Source organism: Pseudophryne corroboree, chromosome 1, assembly GCF_028390025.1.
Source record: "Pseudophryne corroboree isolate aPseCor3 chromosome 1, aPseCor3.hap2, whole genome shotgun sequence".
NCBI classification, from domain to species: Eukaryota; Metazoa; Chordata; class Amphibia; order Anura; family Myobatrachidae; genus Pseudophryne; species Pseudophryne corroboree.
Genome location: NC_086444.1, coordinates 906,357,550 through 906,377,522, shown reverse-complemented (window position 1 = coordinate 906,377,522; position 19,973 = coordinate 906,357,550). Strand labels below are relative to the sequence as shown.

Genomic DNA, 19,973 nt, shown 5'->3' with positions numbered 1-19,973 from the left:
GATGCTGGGGTTCCTGAAAGGACCATGGGGATTATACCAAAGCTCCCAAACGGGCGGGAGAGTGCGGATGACTCTGCAGCACCGAATGAGAGAACTCCAGGTCCTCCTTTGCCAGGGTATCAAATTTGTAAAAATTTACAAACGTGTTCTCCCCTGACCACGTAGCTGCTCGGCAGAGTTGTAATGCCGAGACCCCTCGGGCAGCCGCCCAAGATGAGCCCACCTTCCTTGCGGAATGGGCCTTAACAGATTTAGACTGTGGCCGGCCTGCCACAGAATGTACAAGTTGAATTTTGTTACAAAACCAACGAGCAATCGACTGCTTAGAAGCAGGTGCACCCAACTTGTTGGGTGCATACAGTATAAACAGCGAGTCAGATTTTCTGACTCCAGCCGTCCTTTAAATGTATATTTTTTAAGGCTCTGACAACGTCCAACAACTTGGAGTCCTTCAAGTCGTCTGTAGCCGCAGGCACTACAATAGGCTGGTTCAGGTGAAACGCTGATACCACCTTAGGGAGAAAATGCGGACGCGTCCGCAGCTCTGCCCTATGTCGAATGGAAAATTAAATAAGGGCTTTTATAAGACAAAGCCGCCAGTTCAGATACTCTCCCGACCGAAGCCAGGGCCAGTAACATAGTCACTTTCCATGTGAGATATTTCAAATCCACATTCTTTAGTGGTTCAAACCAATTGGATTTGAGGAAATCTAAAACTACATTTAGATCCCACGGTGCCACCTTAGGCACCACAGGAGGCTGTATATGCAGTACTCCTTTGATAAAAATCTGGACCTCAGGGACTGAGGCCAATTCTTTGTGGAAGAATATTGATAGGGCCGAAATTTGAACCTTAATAGATCCCAATTTGAGACCCATAGACAATCCTGATTGCAGGAAATGTAGGAAAACGACCCAGTTGAAATTCCTCCATCGGAGCACTCCGCTGCTCGCACCACGCAACATATTTTCGCCAAATACGGCGATAATGCTTCGCGGTGACTTCCTTCCTTGCCTTTATCAAGGTAGGAATGACTTCTTCTGGAATGCCTTTTCCTTTTAGGATCTGGCATTCAACGCCATGCCGTCAAACGCAGCCGCGGTAAGTCTTGAAAAAGACAAGGACCCTGCTGAAGCAGGTCCCTTCTCAGAAGTAGAGGCCACGGATCGTCCGTGACCATCTCTTGAAGTTCCGGGTACCAAGTTCTTCTTGGCCAATCCGGAGCCACTAGTCTTACTCCTCTTTGCCGTATAATCCTCAATACCTTTGGTATGAGAGGCAGAGGAGGAAACACATATACCGACTGGTACACCCAAGGTGTTACCAGCTCGTCCACAGCTATTGCCTGCGGATCTCTTGACCTGGCGCAATACCTGTCCAGTGTTTTGTTGAGGCGAGACGCCATCATGTCCACCATTGGTTTTACCCAACGGTTTAATAGCATGTGGAAAACTTCTGGATGAAGTCCCCACTCTCCCGGGTGAAGGTCGTGTCTGCTGAGGAAGTCTGCTTCCCAGTTGTCCACGCCCGGGATGAATACTGCTGACAGTGCTATCACGTGATTCTCCGCCCAGCGAAGGATCCTGGCAGCTTCTGCCATTTCCCTCCTGCTTCTTGTGCCGCCCTGTCTGTTTACATGGGCGACTGCCGTGATGTTGTCCGACTGGATCAACACCGGTCTTCCTTGAAGCAGAGGTTCCGCCTGGCTTAGAGCATTGTAGATTGCTCTTAGTTCCAGAATGCTTATGTGAAGAGACTTTTTCAGGCTCGACCACACTCCCTGGAAATTTCTTCCCTGTGTGACTGCTCCCCAGCCTCTCAGGCTGGCATCCGTGGTCACCAGGATCCAATCCTGTATGCCGAATCTGCGGCCCTCCAATAGATGAGCCTCCTGCAACCACCACAGAAGGGATACCCTTGTCCTCGGCGACAGGGTTATCCGCAGGTGCATCTGAAGATGCGACCCTGACCATTTGTCCAACAGATCCCTTTGCATGGAATCTGCCGAAAGGGATTGCTTCGTAAGAAGCTACCATTTTTTCCCAGGACTCTTGTGCATTGATGTACAGACACCTTTCCTGGTTTTAGGAGGTTCCTGACCAGGTCAGATAACTCCTTGGCTTTTTCTTCGGGAAGAAAAACCTTTTTCTGAACTGTGTCCAGAATCATCCCCAGGAACAGCAGACGAGTTGTCGGCATTAATTGGGATTTTGGAATATTCAGAATCCATCCGTGCTGCTTTAGCACCTCTTGAGATAGTGCTAAACCCATCTCTAGCTGTTCTCTGGACCTTGCCCTTATTAGGAGATCGTCCAAGTATGGGATAATTAATACGCCTTTTCTTCGAAGAAGAAATATTATCTCGGCCATTACCTTTGTAAAGACCCGAGGTGCCGTGGACAAACCAAACGGCAGCGTCTGAAACTGATAGTGACAGTTTTGTACAACGAACCTGAGGTACCCCTGGTGTGAGGGGTAATTGGAACGTGGAGATACGCATCCTTGATGTCCAAGGATACCATAAAGTCCCCTTCTTCCAGGTTCGCTATCACTGCTCTGAGTGACTCCATCTTGAACTTGAACTTCTTTATGTATAGGTTCAAGGACTTCAGATTTAGAATAGGCCTTACCGAGCCATCCGGCTTCGGTACCACAAATAGAGTGGAATAATACCCCTTCCCTTGTTGTAGAAGAGGTACCTTGACTATCACCTGCTGAGAATACAGCTTGTGAATGGCTTCCAAAACCGTCTCCCTTTCTGAGGGGGACGTTGGTAAAGCAGACTTCAGGAAACGGCGAGGTGGCTCTGTCTCTAATTTCAACCTGTACCCCTGAGATATTATCTGCAGGATCCAGGGATTTACCTGCGAGTGAGCCCACTGCGCGCTGTAATTTTTGAGACGACCGCCTACCGCCCCCGAGTCCGCTTGCGAAGCCCCAGCGTCATGCTGAGGCTTTTGTAGAAGCCGGGGAGGGCTTCTGTTCCTGGGAAGGAGCTGCCTGTTGCTGTCTCTTCCCTCGTCCTCTGCCTCGTGGCAGATATGAATAGCCCTTTGCTCTCTTATTTTTAAAGGAACGAAAGGGCTGCGGTTGAAAGGTCGGTGCCTTTTTCTGTTGGGGAGTGACTTGAGGTAGAAAGGTGGATTTCCCGGCCGTAGCCGTGGCCACCAAATCCGATAGACCGACCTCAAATAACTCCTCTACGCATCGCCTGTCCACTGTCGTGTCCATAAAGCTCTTCTGGCCGAAATGGACATAGCACTTACCCGTGATGCCAGTGTGCAGATATCTCTCTGTGCATCACGCATATAAAGAAATGCATCCTTTATTTGTTCTAACGACAGTAAAATATTGTCCCTGTCCAGGGTATCAATATTTTCGATCAGGGACTCTGACCAAACTACCCCAGCACTGCACATCCAGGCAGTCGCAATAGCTGGTCGTAGTATAACACCTGCATGTGTGTATATACCTTTTTGGATATTTTCCATCCTCCTATCTGATGGATCTTTAAGTGCGTCCGTCTCAGGAGAGGATAACGCCACTTGTTTTGATAAGCGTGTTAGCGCTTTGTCCACCCTAGGAGGTGTTTCCCAGCGCTCCCTAACCTCTGGCGGGAAAGGGTATAAAGCCAATAACTTCTTTGAAATTAGCAGTTTTTTATCGGGGCACCCCACGCTTCATCACACACGTCATTTAATTCTTCTGATTCGGTAAAAACTACTGGTAGTTTTTTCACACCCCACATAATACCCTGTTTAGTGGTACCTGTAGTATCAGCTAAATGTAACATCTCCTTTATTGCCAAAATCATATAACGTGTGGCCCTACTGGAAAATACGGTTGATTCGTCACCTTCACCACCGGAATCAGTGCCTGTGTCTGGGTCTGTGTCGACCGACTGAGGCAAGGGACGTTTTACAGCCCCTGACGGTGTTTGAGGCGCCTGGACAGACACTAATTGAGTGTCCGGCCGCCTCATGTCGGCAAACGACTGCTTAAGCGAGTTGACGTTATCCCGTAATTCCACAAATAAAGGCATCCATTCTGGTGTCGACCCCCTAGGAGGTGACATCCTCATATTTGGCAATTGCTCCGCCTCCACACCAATAACGTCCTCATACATGTCGACACACACGTACCGACACACAGCAGACACACAGGGAATGCTCTATACGAAGACAGGACCCACTAGCCCTTTGGGGAGACAGAGGGAGAGTCTGCCAGCACACACCAAAAAGCGCTATATATGACAGGGATAGCCTTATGATTAAGTGCTCCCTTATAGCTGCTTTTATATTAATATATTGCCATTTATTCTGCCCCCCCTCTCTGTTATACCCTGTTTCTGTAGTGCAGTGCAGGGGAGAGACCTGGGAGCCTTCCTGACCAGCGGAGCTGTGACAGAAAATGGCGCCGTGTGCTGAGGAGATAGGCCCCGCCCCTTTTTCGGCGGGCTCGTCTCCCGCTATTTAGTACATTTAGGCAGGGGTAAATATCTCCATATAGCCTCTGGGGCTATATGTGAGGTATTTTTAGCCTTTTTAAAGGTTTTCATTTGCCTCCCAGGGCGCCCCCCCCCAGCGCCCTGCACCCTCAGTGACTGCCGTGTGAAGTGTGCTGAGAGGAAAATGGCGCACAGCTGCAGTGCTGTGCGCTACCTTAAGAAGACTGCAGGAGTCTTCAGCCGCCGATTCTGGACCTCTTCTTGCTTCAGCATCTGTGAGGGGGCCGGCGGCGTGGCTCCGGTGACCATCCAGGCTGTACCTGTGATCGTCCCTCTGGAGCTTCATGTCCAGTAGCCAAGAAGCCAATCCATCCTGCACGCAGGTGAGTTCACTTCTTCTCCCCTCTGTCCCTCGTTGCAGTGATCCTGTTGCCAGCAGGAATCACTGTAAAATAAAAAACCTAAGCTAAACTCTCTAAGCAGCTCTTTATGAGAGCCACCTAGAATTGCACCCTTCTCGGCCGGGCACAAAAATCTAACTGGAGTCTGGAGGAGGGTCATAGGGGGAGGAGCCAGTACACACCACCTGACCTGTAAAAGCTTTACTTTTGTGCCCTGTCTCCTGCGGAGCCGCTATTCCCCATGGTCCTTTCAGGAACCCCAGCATCCACTTAGGACGATAGAGAAATAAAAAATAAGAATTTACTTACCGATAATTCTATTTCTCGGAGTCCGTAGTGGATGCTGGGGTTCCTGAAAGGACCATGGGGAATAGCGGCTCCGCAGGAGACAGGGCACAAAAAAGTAAAGCTTTACTAGGTCAGGTGGTGTGCACTGGCTCCTCCCCCTATGACCCTCCTCCAGACTCCAGTTAGGTACTGTGCCCGGACGAGCATACACAATAAGGGAGGCATTTTGAATCCCGGGTAAGACTCATACCAGCCACACCAATCACACCGTACAACTTGTGATCTAAACCCAGTTAACAGTATGATAACAGAAAGGGCCTCTTAAAGATGGCTCCTTAACAATAACCCGAATTAGTTAACAATAACTATGTACAAGTATTGCAGATAATCCGCACTTGGGATGGGCGCCCAGCATCCACTACGGACTCCGAGAAATAGAATTATCGGTAAGTAAATTCTTATTTTCTCTATCGTCCTAAGTGGATGCTGGGGTTCCTGAAAGGACCATGGGGATTATACCAAAGCTCCCAAACGGGCGGGAGAGTGCGGATGACTCTGCAGCACCGAATGAGAGAACTCCAGGTCCTCCTTTGCCAGGGTATCAAATTTGTAAAATTTTACAAACGTGTTCTCCCCCGACCACGTAGCTGCTCGGCAGAGTTGTAATGCCGAGACCCCTCGGGCAGCCGCCCAAGATGAGCCCACCTTCCTTGTGGAGTGGGCTTTTACAGTTTTAGGCTGTGGCAGGCCTGCCACAGAATGTGCAAGTTGAATTGTGTTACAAATCCAACGAGCAATCGACTGCTTAGAAGCAGGTGCGCCCAACTTGTTGGGTGCATACAATATAAACAGCGAGTCAGATTTTCTGACTCCAGCCGTCCTTGAAATGTATATTTTTAAGGCTCTGACAACGTCCAACAACTTGGAGTCCTCCAAGTCGCTAGTGGCCGCAGGCACCACAATAGGTTGGTTCAGATGAAATGCTGATACCACTTTAGGGAGAAAATGCGGACGAGTCCGCAGTTCTGCCCTATCCGAATGGAAGATTAGATAAGGACTTTTATAAGATAAAGCCGCCAATTCAGATACTCTCCTGGCAGAGGCCAGGGCTAGTAACATAGTCACTTTCAATGTGAGATATTTCAAATCCACCTTTTTCAATGGTTCAAACCAATGGGATTTGAGGAAATCTAAAACTACATTTAGATCCCACGGTGCCACCGGAGGCACCACAGGAGGCTGTATATGCAGTACTCCCTTGACAAAAGTCTGGACCTCAGGGACAGAGGCCAATTCTTTTTGGAAGAATATTGACAGGGCCGAAATTTGAACCTTAATGGATCCCAATTTGAGACCCATAGATAATCCTGATTGCAGGAAATGTAGGAAACGACCCAGTTGGAATTCCTCCGTCGGAACACTCCGATCCTCGCACCACGCTACATATTTTCGCCAAATGCGGTGATAATGTTTCACGGTGACTTCCTTCCGTGCCTTAATCAAGGTAGGAATGACTTCTTCTGGAATGCCTTTCCCTTTTAGGATCTGGCGTTCAACCGCCATGCCGTCAAACGCAGCCGCGGTAAGTCTTGAAAAAGACAGGGACCCTGCTGTAGCAGGTCCCTTCTCAGAGGTAGAGGCCACGGTTCGTCCGTGAGCATCTCTTGAAGTTCCGGATACCAAGTCCTTCTCGGCCAATCCGGAACCACTAGTATTGTTCTTACTCTTCTTTGCCGTATGATCTTCAATACCTTTGGTATGAGCGGCAGAGGAGGAAACACATACACTGACTGGTACACCCAAAGAGTTACCAGTGCGTCCACAGCTATTGCCTGTGGATCTCTTGACCTGGCGCAATATTTGTCCAGTTTCTTGTTGAGGCGAGACGCCATCATGTCTACAATTGGTCTTTCCCAACGGTCTATTAACATGTTGAAGACTTCTGGATGTAGACCCCACTCTCCCGGATGAAGATCGTGTCTGCTGAGGAAGTCTGCTTCCCAGTTGTCCACGCCCGGGATGAACACTGCTGACAGTGCTATCACGTGATTCTCCGCCCAGCGAAGAATCTTGGCAGCTTCTGCCATTGCACTCCTGCTTCTTGTGCCGCCCTGCCTGTTTACATGGGCGACCGCCGTGATGTTGTCCGACTGAATCAACACCGGCTTTCCTTTCAGGAGAAGTTCCGCCTGGCTTAGAGCATTGTAGATTGCTCTTAGTTCCAGAATGTTTATGTGAAGAGACTTTTCCAGACTCGTCCATACTCCCTGGAAGTTTCTTCCTTGTGTGACTGCTCCCCAGCCTCTCAGGCTGGCGTCCGTGGTCACCAGGATCCAATCCTGAATGCCGAATCTGCGGCCTTCTAATAGGTGAGCCTTCTGCAACCACCACAGAAGTGACACCCTTGTCTTTGGTGACAGGGTTATTCGCAGGTGCATCTGCAGATGCGACCCTGACCATTTGTCCAACAGATCCCTTTGGAATATTCTTGCATGGAACCTGCCGAATGGAATTGCTTCGTAAGAAGCCACCATTTTTCCCAGGACTCTTGTGCATTGATGTACTGACACCTTTCCTGGTTTTAGGAGGTTCCTGACCAGATCGGATAACTCCTTGGCTTTTTCCTCTGGAAGGAAAACCTTTTTCTGAACCGTGTCCAGAATCATTCCTAGGAACAGCAGACGAGTTGTCGGGATTAAATGGGATTTTGGAATATTCAGAATCCACCCGTGTTGTCTTAGCACCTCTTGAGATAGTGCTAAAGCTGTCTCCAGCTGTTCTCTGGACCTTGCCCTTATTAGGAGATCGTCCAAGTATGGGATAACTAATACGCCTTTTCTTCGAAGAAGAATCATCATCTCGGCCATTACCTTGGTAAAGACCCGAGGCGCCGTGGACAATCCGAACGGCAGCGTCTGAAACTGATAGTGACAGTTTTGAACAATGAACCTGAGGTACCCCTGGTGTGCGGGGTAAATCGGAACGTGTAGATACGCATCCTTGATGTCCAAGGATACCATAAAGTCCCCTTCTTCCAGGTTCGCTATCACTGCTCTGAGTGACTCCATCTTGAACTTGAACTTTTTTATGTAGAGGTTCAAGGACTTCAGATTTAGAATAGGCCTTACCGAGCCATCCGGCTTCGGTACCACAAATAGAGTGGAATAATACCCCTTTCCTTGTTGTAATAGGGGTACTTTGACTATCGCCTGCTGAGCGTACAGCTTGTGAATGGCTTCCAACACCCTCTCCCTTTCGGAAGAGACGGTTGGTAAGGCAGACTTCAGGAAACGATGAGGAGGATCCGTCTCTAATTCCAACCTGTACCCCTGAGATATTATCTGCAGGATCCAGGGGTCTACCTGCGAGTGAGCCCACTGCGCGCTGTAATTTTTGAGACGGCCGCCCACTGTCCCCGAGTCCGCTTGAGAGGCCCCAGCGTCATGCTGAGGTTTTTGCAGGAGCCGGGGAGGGCTTCTGTTCCTGGGAAGGAGCTGCCTGTTGGTGTCTCTTCCCTCTTCCTCTGCCTCGTGGCAGGTACGACAAACCCTTTGCTCTCTTATTTTTGTAGGAGCGAAAAGGCTGCGGTTGAAAGGTCGGTGCCTTTCTCTGTTGGGGAGTGACTTGAGGTAAAAAAGTGGATTTCCCGGCAGTAGCCGTGGCCACCAAGTCTGATAGACCAACTCCAAATAACTCCTCCCCTTTATACGGCAAAACCTCCATGTGACGTTTTGAATCCGCATCGCCTGTCCACTGTCGTGTCCATAAGGCTCTTCTGGCTGAAATGGACATAGCACTCACCCGAGATGCCAGTGTGCAAATATCCCTCTGTGCATCACGCATATAGATAAATGCATCCTTTATTTGTTCTAACGACAGTAAAACATTGTCCCTATCTAGGGTATCAATATTTTCAATCAGGGATTCTGACCAAACTACTCCAGCACTGCACATCCAGGCAGTTGCTATAGCTGGTCGTAGTATAACACCTGCATGTGTGTATATATTCTTTTGAATAACTTCCATCTTTCTATCTGATGGATCCTTAAGTGCGGCCGTCTCAGGAGAGGGTAACGCCACTTGTTTAGATAAGCGTGTGAGCGCCTTGTCCACCTTAGGGGGTGTTTCCCAGCGCGCCCTAACCTCTGGCGGGAAAGGGTATAATGCCAATAACTTTTTTGAAATTATCAACTTTTTATCAGGAGCAACCCACGCTTCATCACACACGTCATTTAATTCTTCTGATTCAGGAAAAACTGTTTGTAGTTTTTTCACACCATACATAATACCCTGTTTTACGGTATCTGTAGTATCAGCTAAATGTAACGTCTCCTTCATTGCCAAAATCATATAACGTGTGGCCCTACTGGAAAATACGTTTGAATTTCTACCGTCGTCACTGGAATCAGTGCCTGTGTCTGGGTCTGTGTCGACCGACTGAGGCAAAGGGCGTTTTACAGCCCCTGACGGTGTTTGAGGCGCCTGGACAGGCATTAATTGATTGTCCGGCCGCCTCATGTCCTCAACTGACTGTTTAAGGGAAGATAAACCATCACGTAATTCCACAAATAAAGGCATCCATTCTGGTGTCGACCCCCTGGGGGGTGACATCTGCATATTTGGCAATTGCTCCGCCTCCACACCAATATCGTCCTCATACATGTCGACACCCCGTACCGACACACACCGCAAACTCACAGGGAATGCTCTAATGAAGACAGGACCCACTAGCCCTTTTGGGGAGACAGAGGGAGAGTCTGCCAGCACACACCACAAAGCGCTATATATACAAGGGATATCCTTATATTAAGTGCTCCCTTATAGCTGCTTTAATATATAATATATATATATATAGCCATTAATGTGCCCCCCCTCTCTGTTTTACCCTGTTTCTGTAGTGCAGTGCAGGGGAGAGACCTGGGAGCCGTCCTGACCAGCGGAGCTGTGACAGAAAATGGCGCCGTGTGCTGAGGAGATAGGCCCCGCCCCTTTTTCGGCGGGTTCTTCTCCCGCTATTTTTCCAGTCAGGCAGGGGTTAAATATCTCCATATAGCCCCTATGGGCTATATGTGAGGTATTTTTAGCCTTGTATAAGGTTTATATTTGCCTCTCAGAGCGCCCCCCCCCAGCGCTCTGCACCCTCAGTGACTGCCCAGTGAAGTGTGCTGAGAGGAAAATGGCGCACAGCTGCAGTGCTGTGCGCTACCTTATGAAGACTGAGGAGTCTTCAGCCGCCGGTTTCCGGACCTCTTCACGCTTCAGCATCTGCAAGGGGGTCGGCGGCGCGGCTCCGGGACCGGACTCCACGGCTGGGCCTGTGTTCGATCCCTCTGGAGCTAATGGTGTCCAGTAGCCAAGCAGCAAATCCACTCTGCATGCAGGTGAGTTTACTACTTTCCCCCTAAGTCCCACGTTGCAGTGATCCTGTTGCCAGCAGGACTCACTGTAAAGAAAAAAACCTAAACTAAACTTTCTCTAAGCAGCTCTTTAGGAGAGCCACCTAGATTGCACCCTTCTCGTTCGGGCACAAAATCTAACTGGAGTCTGGAGGAGGGTCATAGGGGGAGGAGCCAGTGCACACCACCTGACCTAGTAAAGCTTTACTTTTTTGTGCCCTGTCTCCTGCGGAGCCGCTATTCCCCATGGTCCTTTCAGGAACCCCAGCATCCACTTAGGACGATAGAGAAAAGTACATGTGGGAAGAAGTCCCTGCTCGTGAGAGCTTACATTCTAAAGGGGAGGGGCACACAAACAGTGGTGACACAGATGGGGTAGAAAGTGAGCGTGGGCCACAGAAGGCTTAGGAAGAGAGACAGCTGGGCTTGGTGAAGAAGTGTGTCTTGAGCAATCACTGCAATGCACCCTGCATTATATGGCAGTCACTGCAACGCTGTCTGCATTACATGGCGTTCACTGCAATGCTCCCTGCATTATATGCTAGTCATTGCAATGTTCTCTGTATAATATGTAGAGCATTGCAACGCCTTCTGCCACACCTACTCAGCTTTGTACCGCCTCCCTTCAGTGGGCTCCTACCATTGCATTTCCCTTGTGGACCTTTCATGCCCCATTCTGACACTGGTTCCCGGACACTGGGGCACACGGGAGTTCTATGCACATCATCAACTTGGGTTCACATGGGTAAATTATGCTGAAGTGCTTTGTATGGACTTAAGGTGCATACACACTAGACGAAGTTGACCTATGAGCGACGTCATCTAGTGTTTCCCCTTCCGGGACGGGCGGACGGCAGCCCGGCAAACACACTGAGGATATGACCATTCATATCGCTCAGTGTAGTCACGCAGCAGCTGGGCCATGCAGGCAGCTCCTGGACGACAGTCCAGATTGAGCATGCATATACTGCCGACACCGAGGGTCATTAACGAATCGTGGTGCTGTCGCCGGCATACACACTTGCCGAGAAAGTGAACGACGTCGCTCAGGAAGGGAGAAAATGAGTGACGCCGTTCATTTTATCCGCAAGTGTGTATGCACCTTAAGTCAAGCAGAAGCTTCCTGGTGCTATCAGGAGCACTTTAACACATGAAGCATCAGGAAAACTTCTGTGTGAAGTAATCCATACAAAGCAATTCAACAGAATGTACCCCCAAGTTGGTGCTATGTCCCAATTTGTCCCCAGCTGCTCTGCTGAGACATCTGACTACTCCATACCTACTGTTTTAATCCCCACGTATGTTAACGACTAGGACATATATAAACAATACAAATCAAAGGATAATAGTAATTCATACTATGGGTGGTGTTGGATTTCTTAATTGCATAAGTAATGCTGCGCCCAATATAAAGACTGAGGTAAATGATAATTAAATGGGCTCCACTGGAAACACCAGTGATAACAGGCTAAGGTCTATATAGTGGGAGCCCATAACAAGGTCTATAAACTTACTTGAAATGGGAAACTATCAACTACTCACTGCAAGCATAAAATGCAAGTATCTGACTGAGCAAATTTCTGGTTTAAATAATATAACACAGCATTGCTCACACATGACACATGCCAATGAAGTGCATACACACTGCACAATGCTCCATGGGACAGCTAAAGTGTGCTAGATGAACTAGGACAACAGATATGATCAGTCAGGGAACACACAGACCGGCTCAGCTGCCACCAGATCACGATGACAGCCAGCAACGGGTAAGATACGAGCGCCCCAGAAACACCATCACCCCCCACGCTTCCTCTCACCGGTCTGGGTGAGTCCTCCTTCCCCTCATTCCCCGCTGTACAGCTCGGATCACCGCCGCACCCGGCCCTGACAGCCAGCCTCCGTCGCCATCTTGCTCAGCGTATAACGAGTCGACACACTCTCCGGTAACGTGACATCACTGGAGGCGGGGCACCAAGGCGGCTATTGGTAAGGTTAGCCAATAGTAACTGAGCAAGGAAATGCCGCAGCCAATCACAGACCCCATGGCAGGTCATAACAAAGCCCGTAAACATTTAACGTGAGGTGAGCCTGAAAGCCGGCCGGGCGGCGACGCTTGTGTGTAGCTGCGAGCGGAATGAGGGTGCGAGTGAAAGGCGAGCCTGAGCCGGGGGTGAGTGTGCGTGCAAGGCGAGCCTGGGCCGGCTGTGCTGCTGCTGCGCTTGTTCTGACTGAGGGTGTGTGAGCTCCGCTGTATTCATGTGGTGAACTTGCACTCATATACTGCCAGTGCTGAAATCGTATTACAAAGTGCCTGGCAGTATTACTACGGCGGCAGTTCTCACAAGGAATGGGAATATGTATTTTAGACCTGATTCAGAGGTGGGGGACATTTGTGTAAGAGGCACGGGGGTGGGGCCCTGGAGAACAAAATTCGGATCGATCACTTACCAGGCCTACGTACCGCACGCCTCCCGTCCTCCACCTTCAGTCCGTCGAGGTAGCTCAGACGATACTGGCACACGTTCAAACACGGAGAAGAACTTCCTGGGTCACCTGAAACGAATATAGGGGGGGGGGGGGGGGGGGGGCACACGACGCTGGGGTGGCCTACACTGGGCTCAGTGGAGGGTCATCATTGGCACTTGTGGCCTCAGACTGGGCGCCCCCGTAGTGGTGCGGAGCACCAGGGGCGACCCTGAACGAAAACGCCCAAAGGGGAAGTGGGGGAGGGGCAACATACACCACAAACACACACGAAACACCTTTATGCTCACCAGCTATATACTCGCTTCCGCCAGACGACTGGCCCTTCTTCTTTGCTCCTGTAAGAGAACACACAACACAGCCCACGGGACGTGGCGCTGCTTACGCTTTATGACGGAGAGACACTTATACAAAGGTTATAGCACAACACCGTAATACTGTTTCAACCTTGTGGTACTCACCAACGCGTACTTCCGACAGCCTACCTTTCATGGGGGCCTGGCTGTGGGGAAAACTGAGAACTCATCACACATGCGGCGTAGCGCCAACTTGCGCGAACCTGCGGCGTAGCGCCGACTTCAGCAACCTGCGGCCTATCGCCGACTTCAGCAACCTGCGGCCTAGTGCCGACTTCAGCAACCTGCGGCCTAGCGCCGACTTCAGCAACCTGCGGCCTAGCGCCGACTTCAGCAACCTGCGGCCTTGCGCCGACTTCAGCAACCTGCGGCCTTGCGCCGACTTCAGCAAACTGCGGCCTAGTGCCGACTTCAGCAACCTGCGGCCTAGCGCCGACTTCAGCAACCTGCGGCCTAGTGCCGACTTCAGCAACCTGCGGCCTTGCGCCGACTTCAGCAACCTGCGGCCTTGCGCCGACTTCAGCTCAGGCCTAGTGCCTGTTTTTGCCCCACGGGCCTAGTGCCCGCCTACTGGTGCCACAGGCCGGTGGCCTGACTATCCCCTCGGGCCTAGTGCCCGCTCAACCGTGCCACGGGCCAGGAGGGCCCGTCCAGAAATGCCCACGGGCCGGGAGGGCCCGACTTTATGCCCACAGGCCGGAAGGGCCTGACTATGCCCACGGGCCTACTGCCCGATCCCTGGTGGTCTAGGGGAGGGGGGCACCTGCACTTACCCGTCCAAAGGGCCACGGCCGGACCAAGCCTGGTCCGGCCACGCCCACCGCGTTGTCTTCGCCGGAGGCGGGATGGCTCCCACCACCTCCGGGCTTCCTGGAGACTTCACCTGGGCAGCGGTGGCCGGTGCAAGCTCTTTTGCGTTGCACACCGCTGGCCCAGGGCTTCCGAGGACTTCACCCGGCGGGCGGCGGCGTGTAGCAGCTCTTTTGCACGTGCCGCCGCCCTCCAGGACTTCTGGCGCCGTCGTCTCTGTTCCGTCTTCGGGAGCTCTTCGCTGCTCCCTCCCAGCCGACGACTCTGAGCCCTCGCGCCCAGCGCTGGCTAATACAAGCCAGTGCCGGGGGGCGGGGCTATGACGCGGCGAGCCGGGATTGGCTCGCCGCCGCCACTCCCGATTGGCTGCCAGTTCACGAGCCGTGATTGGCTCGCGGCTGGCGCCAAATTCAAAATGCCGGGCAGCGATTGGCGGGGTCTGCGTCCCGGAGGATGCAGGCCCGCCGCCATCACCCGCGTGGAGCGGCGGTGGGTATGCACCGCCGCCCCCACGCCCGCTGCCGAACTCTGCACTCAGCGGGGCAGGTGGAGACCGGACCAGATCCGGTCCCCAGCACCGCCCGAAGCCCGCGCTACCCCCGGCCACATGGGACGGCGCCGGGCCGTCCCAGGTGAGGAGGGACGCGCACGCTAGTAGCAGGGCCAGTGACCGCATGAGTACACTGGCCCTTGCTACATTTGCATCACTGAGAAAATAAGTTAATGTTGCAGGAGGCATCTGAAGGAAAAAAGCGCCTTCTGCCGGCATCGCAGACCTGAATGCTGTGTCTGAAAACGTCACCCGGCCCCATAGCCCTGCATGCTAATATGGACGAGATTGTCCATATTGGCATGCAAGTAGAAGCGACCCGGCACCAACGATGAACGAGCGCGGGGACACCCATCGTTCATCGTTGGTGCCTACACACTGAATGATATGAACGAGTTAACGAGAACGTTCATATCGTTAAGTTAGGTCTATAGGGCCCTACACATTGGCCGAGCTGCCCGACGGCGGATACTGCCGACGGGCGACCCGGCGGCGGAGGGGCAGTGATTCCGTCACCCGGCTCCATAGCAGTGCTGGCAAATATGGACGAGATCGTCCATGTTGGCCTGCATGTACAGCCGACGGGGGACCAGCGATGAACGAGCGCGGGACCGCGCATCGTTCATCGCTGGTGCCTCCACACTGAAAGATGTGAATGGCATCTAGTTCATTAATGAACAAGATCGTTCATATCTTTCAGTATTCTCTCCCAGTGTGTAGGGCCCATTAAGGGCCCTACAGACTTGGCGAGAACGATGATCGATATGAATGATATTGTTCAGACATGAACGATAAATCGTTCATATCGGTCAGTGTGTCTGGATGAACCATGTACAGCCCCGTGATTGTTCATCATTGATCTGTCCTCGTTTATACATGCAAGTCAGTTTGGACGATATAGATGTGTGTACTCTCATATCGTCCAAATTGCCCAGCGATATTGTCCAGTTTGTAGACAAAAAAATCATTGGCAAAAAAAAACGATCATCAAGAATATCGTTGATCGGGGGCGTGGCTTAGCTGGCAACCTGAGCAGAAGTGCAACACCACAGCTCTCCCTAAACGGCACTTAAAAAAACCTTTTTACCCCTACTACAACACCCCTATCAAGCCTTAAATCACCCCATAGGCTTTCCTGAACCTGCAGCCGTCATCTGGGGAGCCCGCGGAGTCGGGGAGCGCTTTTAAGCGCTCTTGCGGACTGCGGCCTACCTCCCGAAACGGAAGCCGGGGCCTGGAGTGAAACAGAAGCCGGCGGATCCCGCCCGTCGCACACGGGCTCCACGCTGAGACCGGGCCTCCCTCCCCTCCTGTATCCATCGGGACCAGCACACAAGACCCAGTGACGGACCCTACCAGCAGCGGTGAGTCAGCTCCACGACCGGAGCCAGTCCCGCGATCGTCACACCGGCTGCCCACACAGAGCCGCTGCTTCCCGCCCGCAGCGCCGAGACGCGGAGACCTTGCCCGCCCTGACCGCCCGGCCGCCGGATCATCCCCAGGGGGGGACACGTCACCATCACCTGCCGCACGCCACACGGACCCCAGGTCCCGCCGCAACCCCAGATACCAGCCCTGACTGGGGATAGCTGCCTAGCAGGACGCGTGTCAGCACACTCTCCCTGCGCCATCTCACCCCCGCCTGGCTGCTGAAGTGGTTTCCCCCACTCCTCTACCTCCACGGTCGGAATCCTGAGCTGGAGGAGATCCCTACCTTCCTCCTACAGGCTACGGCTTAGCCCCCATCCAGAATCCAGGGACTCCCCTTGGTCACATTGCAGGAACCAGGGCCCATTAAACCACTGGCTTCATATCAAAACCCATACCAAGGGCTCCCCCCAGTGGTCAACCTGAAGTAACTTACTCATGGAAAGGAAAATATCTCAGCTTATATAAAAGATATTAAATGCTCCCTCCTCGATATCTCAGAGCCTGCGACGTTATATGGTGGGATATCACCGGTTGCCAGGCCTATGTTGAGGCCGTTCTCCTGATGTAGCTCTGAATGATTAATCACCACCACCTTTGAACCCTCTGCTTACCTAACCTCCTCCACACAGTCTCCGGGATACACCGCTTCAGAATGGCGCCGAAAAAGCTTAAAGCGGTACTCCCTCCCAGAGTATCTCTGCCATCCCAGAAAGCAGCCTCTGATCCCTCTACCGCACGTAAGTCCCCAAAAGCCACCTCTGCGACAGACCCTCCCTGCAGAGCTGCGTCTGTTCCGGGGTTCGACCCGGACTCTGAGGCCCCGCTCACGGTCAAAACTCTGTATCAGGCTCTATCAGCGTTTAAAACAGAGCTGACTCAAGATCTCACAGCGGCAGTCCGAGAAGTCAAGACAGAACTGCATGCTATAGGGGAACGCACAGACCATCTGGAACGGAATGTCGAAGAATTGGTCTCGTCCCACAATGACCTCATAGCGGCTCATGATCAACAGCAGAATGACCTGGAGGCATTCAAACTCAAGATGGCGGATATCGAGGACAGATCTCGGCGCAATAACATCAAGATCCGAGGCATTCCTGACTCCGTGCAAAACTCCGAGCTGGAAGATTACGTCACCGCGTTATTTAGGAAGCTCTTGCCCAGGGCTGATCCCAGGGAGCTGCTTATAGACAGGGTCCACAGGCTACCTAAACCACGCTCTGTTCTCCCCTCGCTCCCGCGGGACACGCTCATGAGAGTGCACTTCTTCACGACGAAAGAACGCATCCTAAAGGCGGCAAGGGATTCGAATGCTGATGCGCTTGGTGGATTACAGCTCTTTCCGGATTTCTCGGCTTTGACTTTGGCTAAAAGGCGTTCGTTTCTTCCTGTTACTCTGGCGCTCCGTGATCAAGAGATCAATTATAGATGGGGTTTTCCGGTGAAGCTCATCATCTTCTATGACAATAAATCCTACACAGTTACCTCATTGGAAGCTGGAGTTAAGCTGCTAGCGGAGTGGGATATTGTCGTCACGCAGCCGCCTGGATCCAAGAAACAGTCAACCCTTCAAACGGAGTGGATCGTCGCCTGAAGTCATAACTGTAAACTTGGACTTTGAATGTGGACGTTATGTTGTTCTGTCCAAACAGACAGGGCTAGCCTTTCGCCTAGACGCGGACACGTGAGTCACCCTGTTAATAGATGTAATACAGGAGCCCCGGCTCCATACCCATGGTCTAGTTCATTAGAACATGCGTATATGTTCCCTGTTGTCTTTACATGGTTGGTAGGCATATGAGTACCTGTACATGTCTCTTGTTCTTTTTTTTTCCCTCATCTAGGTTCATAGGTGGTGGTGGCGCTAGGCCACATGTTCCCCCGCGTTAATGTACTACTGCATTTTTTTGCTTTCCTTGCAGTAGTTACGCCGACCCGATATACTGGGTCGTTTTGGTTTGTTCTTACCCTTTTTTCCCCTGTTACTCCCCCCCCCCCCCTCCCTCCCCCTCTCACGACACTCTAACTAATAGCATGAGACAAAATAATTTCTTATATGTATACCGAAATATCTCACCACCCATGGCGTGCCTTAGACCGCCCTGATGATCCAGGTTTTATCCATGAACGTTAAGGGGTTAAACTCCCCTAATAAGCGAAGGTTAGCATTGGACTATTTTGCTAGGCACAAGACAGATGTTATTGCGCTGCAGGAGACGCACTTTTCGTCCTTAGCGCCCCCTACGTTTAAAGACCACAGGTTTCCTATTGGTTATTTTGCAAACGGCCCCTTTAAGAGGAACGGTGTAGCTATATTGTTTAAAAACTCCGTTTCCTTCACTTTACACTCCCAAGTGGCCGATAAAAATGGCCGCTACCTCATCTTGAGTGGCCTTTTAAATGACAAACCTGTAACCTTGGTTTCAGTTTATGCCCCTAACTCAAACCAAGTGGCCTTTATACGCAAATTATGTTTGGTCATACAGAAGAACCGTACAGGCTCGCTCCTTCTCATGGGGGACTTCAACCTGGTCCTTGATCCTAGATTGGACAGGTCTCCCAGGCCTGCCCCGTCTCCTTCAGCCTCCTCTAACGCCCCATGTTTAGCCTTCCGTAATCTCATGGCTGAATTCGACCTCTACGATATTTGGCGAGTGCAAAACCCAACGGGACGTGAGTACACATACTATTCTCCCGTTCACAATTCCTATTCCCGCATTGACTTCCTACTCTCCGATAAATGGACCCTCCAATTCACCAAATTTGCTGATATCCTCCCAATAACCTGGTCAGACCATGCCCCGCTGGTTCTTACATGGGATCTTAATAGTCAGCATGCCCCGCCCCGACCTTGGAGACTTCCACCTCATTTACTGACCAACCCCGTATCAAAAAAAATTATAGTAGATAGTATCATGTCCTACTTGGAATTTAATTCCCCTTCGGACACGTCCACTCTCAATTTCTGGTGCGCATTGAAGGCTGTAGCTAGAGGCGCAGCGATACAGGCAGGAGCCCACATTAAGAAACTTCATCAACAACGCTTGAATGATTTGGAGCGTAAATTGAGGGAACTAGAGGAGAAAAATCAAGCTCGTCCTTCGAGATCTCTCCAGAAAGAGTTAGCCGGTATTAGGTCCCAGCTTCAGACATTGCTTATGGTACGTACCCAGGCCTCATTGAACAGGATGCGGCAGAAATTTTACATGGCAGGGAACAGACCGGGAAAACTACTTGCTCGTAAGCTTAGAGCGCAACAAGCGAGGAATAGAATTAAGCTCATTATGTCCCCAACAGGCACCAAAATATCTAACCCTTTGGAGATATCCAATCAGTTTGCTGACTTCTATTCCCAACTCTATAACCTTGCGTCTGACCCTTCTACCCCGCAGCCCACTCTCCCCTCTATCAATACCTTCCTCGCTGACTTGAAACTCCCTTGCATTACCGACGACCAATTAGAAGTGCTGAATGCCCCCTGGTCCACAGCAGACACGTTAAGGGCAATTAAATCCCTACCAAAAGGTAAAGCCCCGGGCCCTGATGGCTTTCTAAATGATTTTTACGTTTCACTCCAGGACCTCCTGGCCCCATCCCTGGTAACAGTTTATAATGAAATCACTTCTCAGGGCACGCTCCCAACGGAGATGCTGGAGGCACGCATTGTCACGATTCCTAAACCAGGTAAGGACTTGACTTCTTGCCAGAACTACCGCCCCATTGCGCTGTTAAATGGAGACATTAAAATCTATGCTAAATTAATAGCTTACCGACTGAACACTCTCCTCCCCTCCTTGATACACCCCGAC

General features: G+C 51.3%; 1 protein-coding gene across 11 annotated transcripts in view; it reads right to left on the bottom strand.

The window, feature by feature from the left end:
- BLTP1 (bridge-like lipid transfer protein family member 1) overlaps positions 1–12,501 on the bottom strand; it is a 705,550-nt gene extending 693,049 nt beyond the window's left edge. For all 11 annotated transcript variants that reach the window (XM_063920260.1, XM_063920265.1, XM_063920266.1 and 8 more), the window contains exon 1: positions 12,351–12,501. The gene's annotated coding sequence lies outside the window, so the exon portion shown is untranslated. The remainder of the gene's footprint in view (positions 1–12,350) is intronic.
- Positions 12,502–19,973: the final 7,472 nt, after the last annotated feature.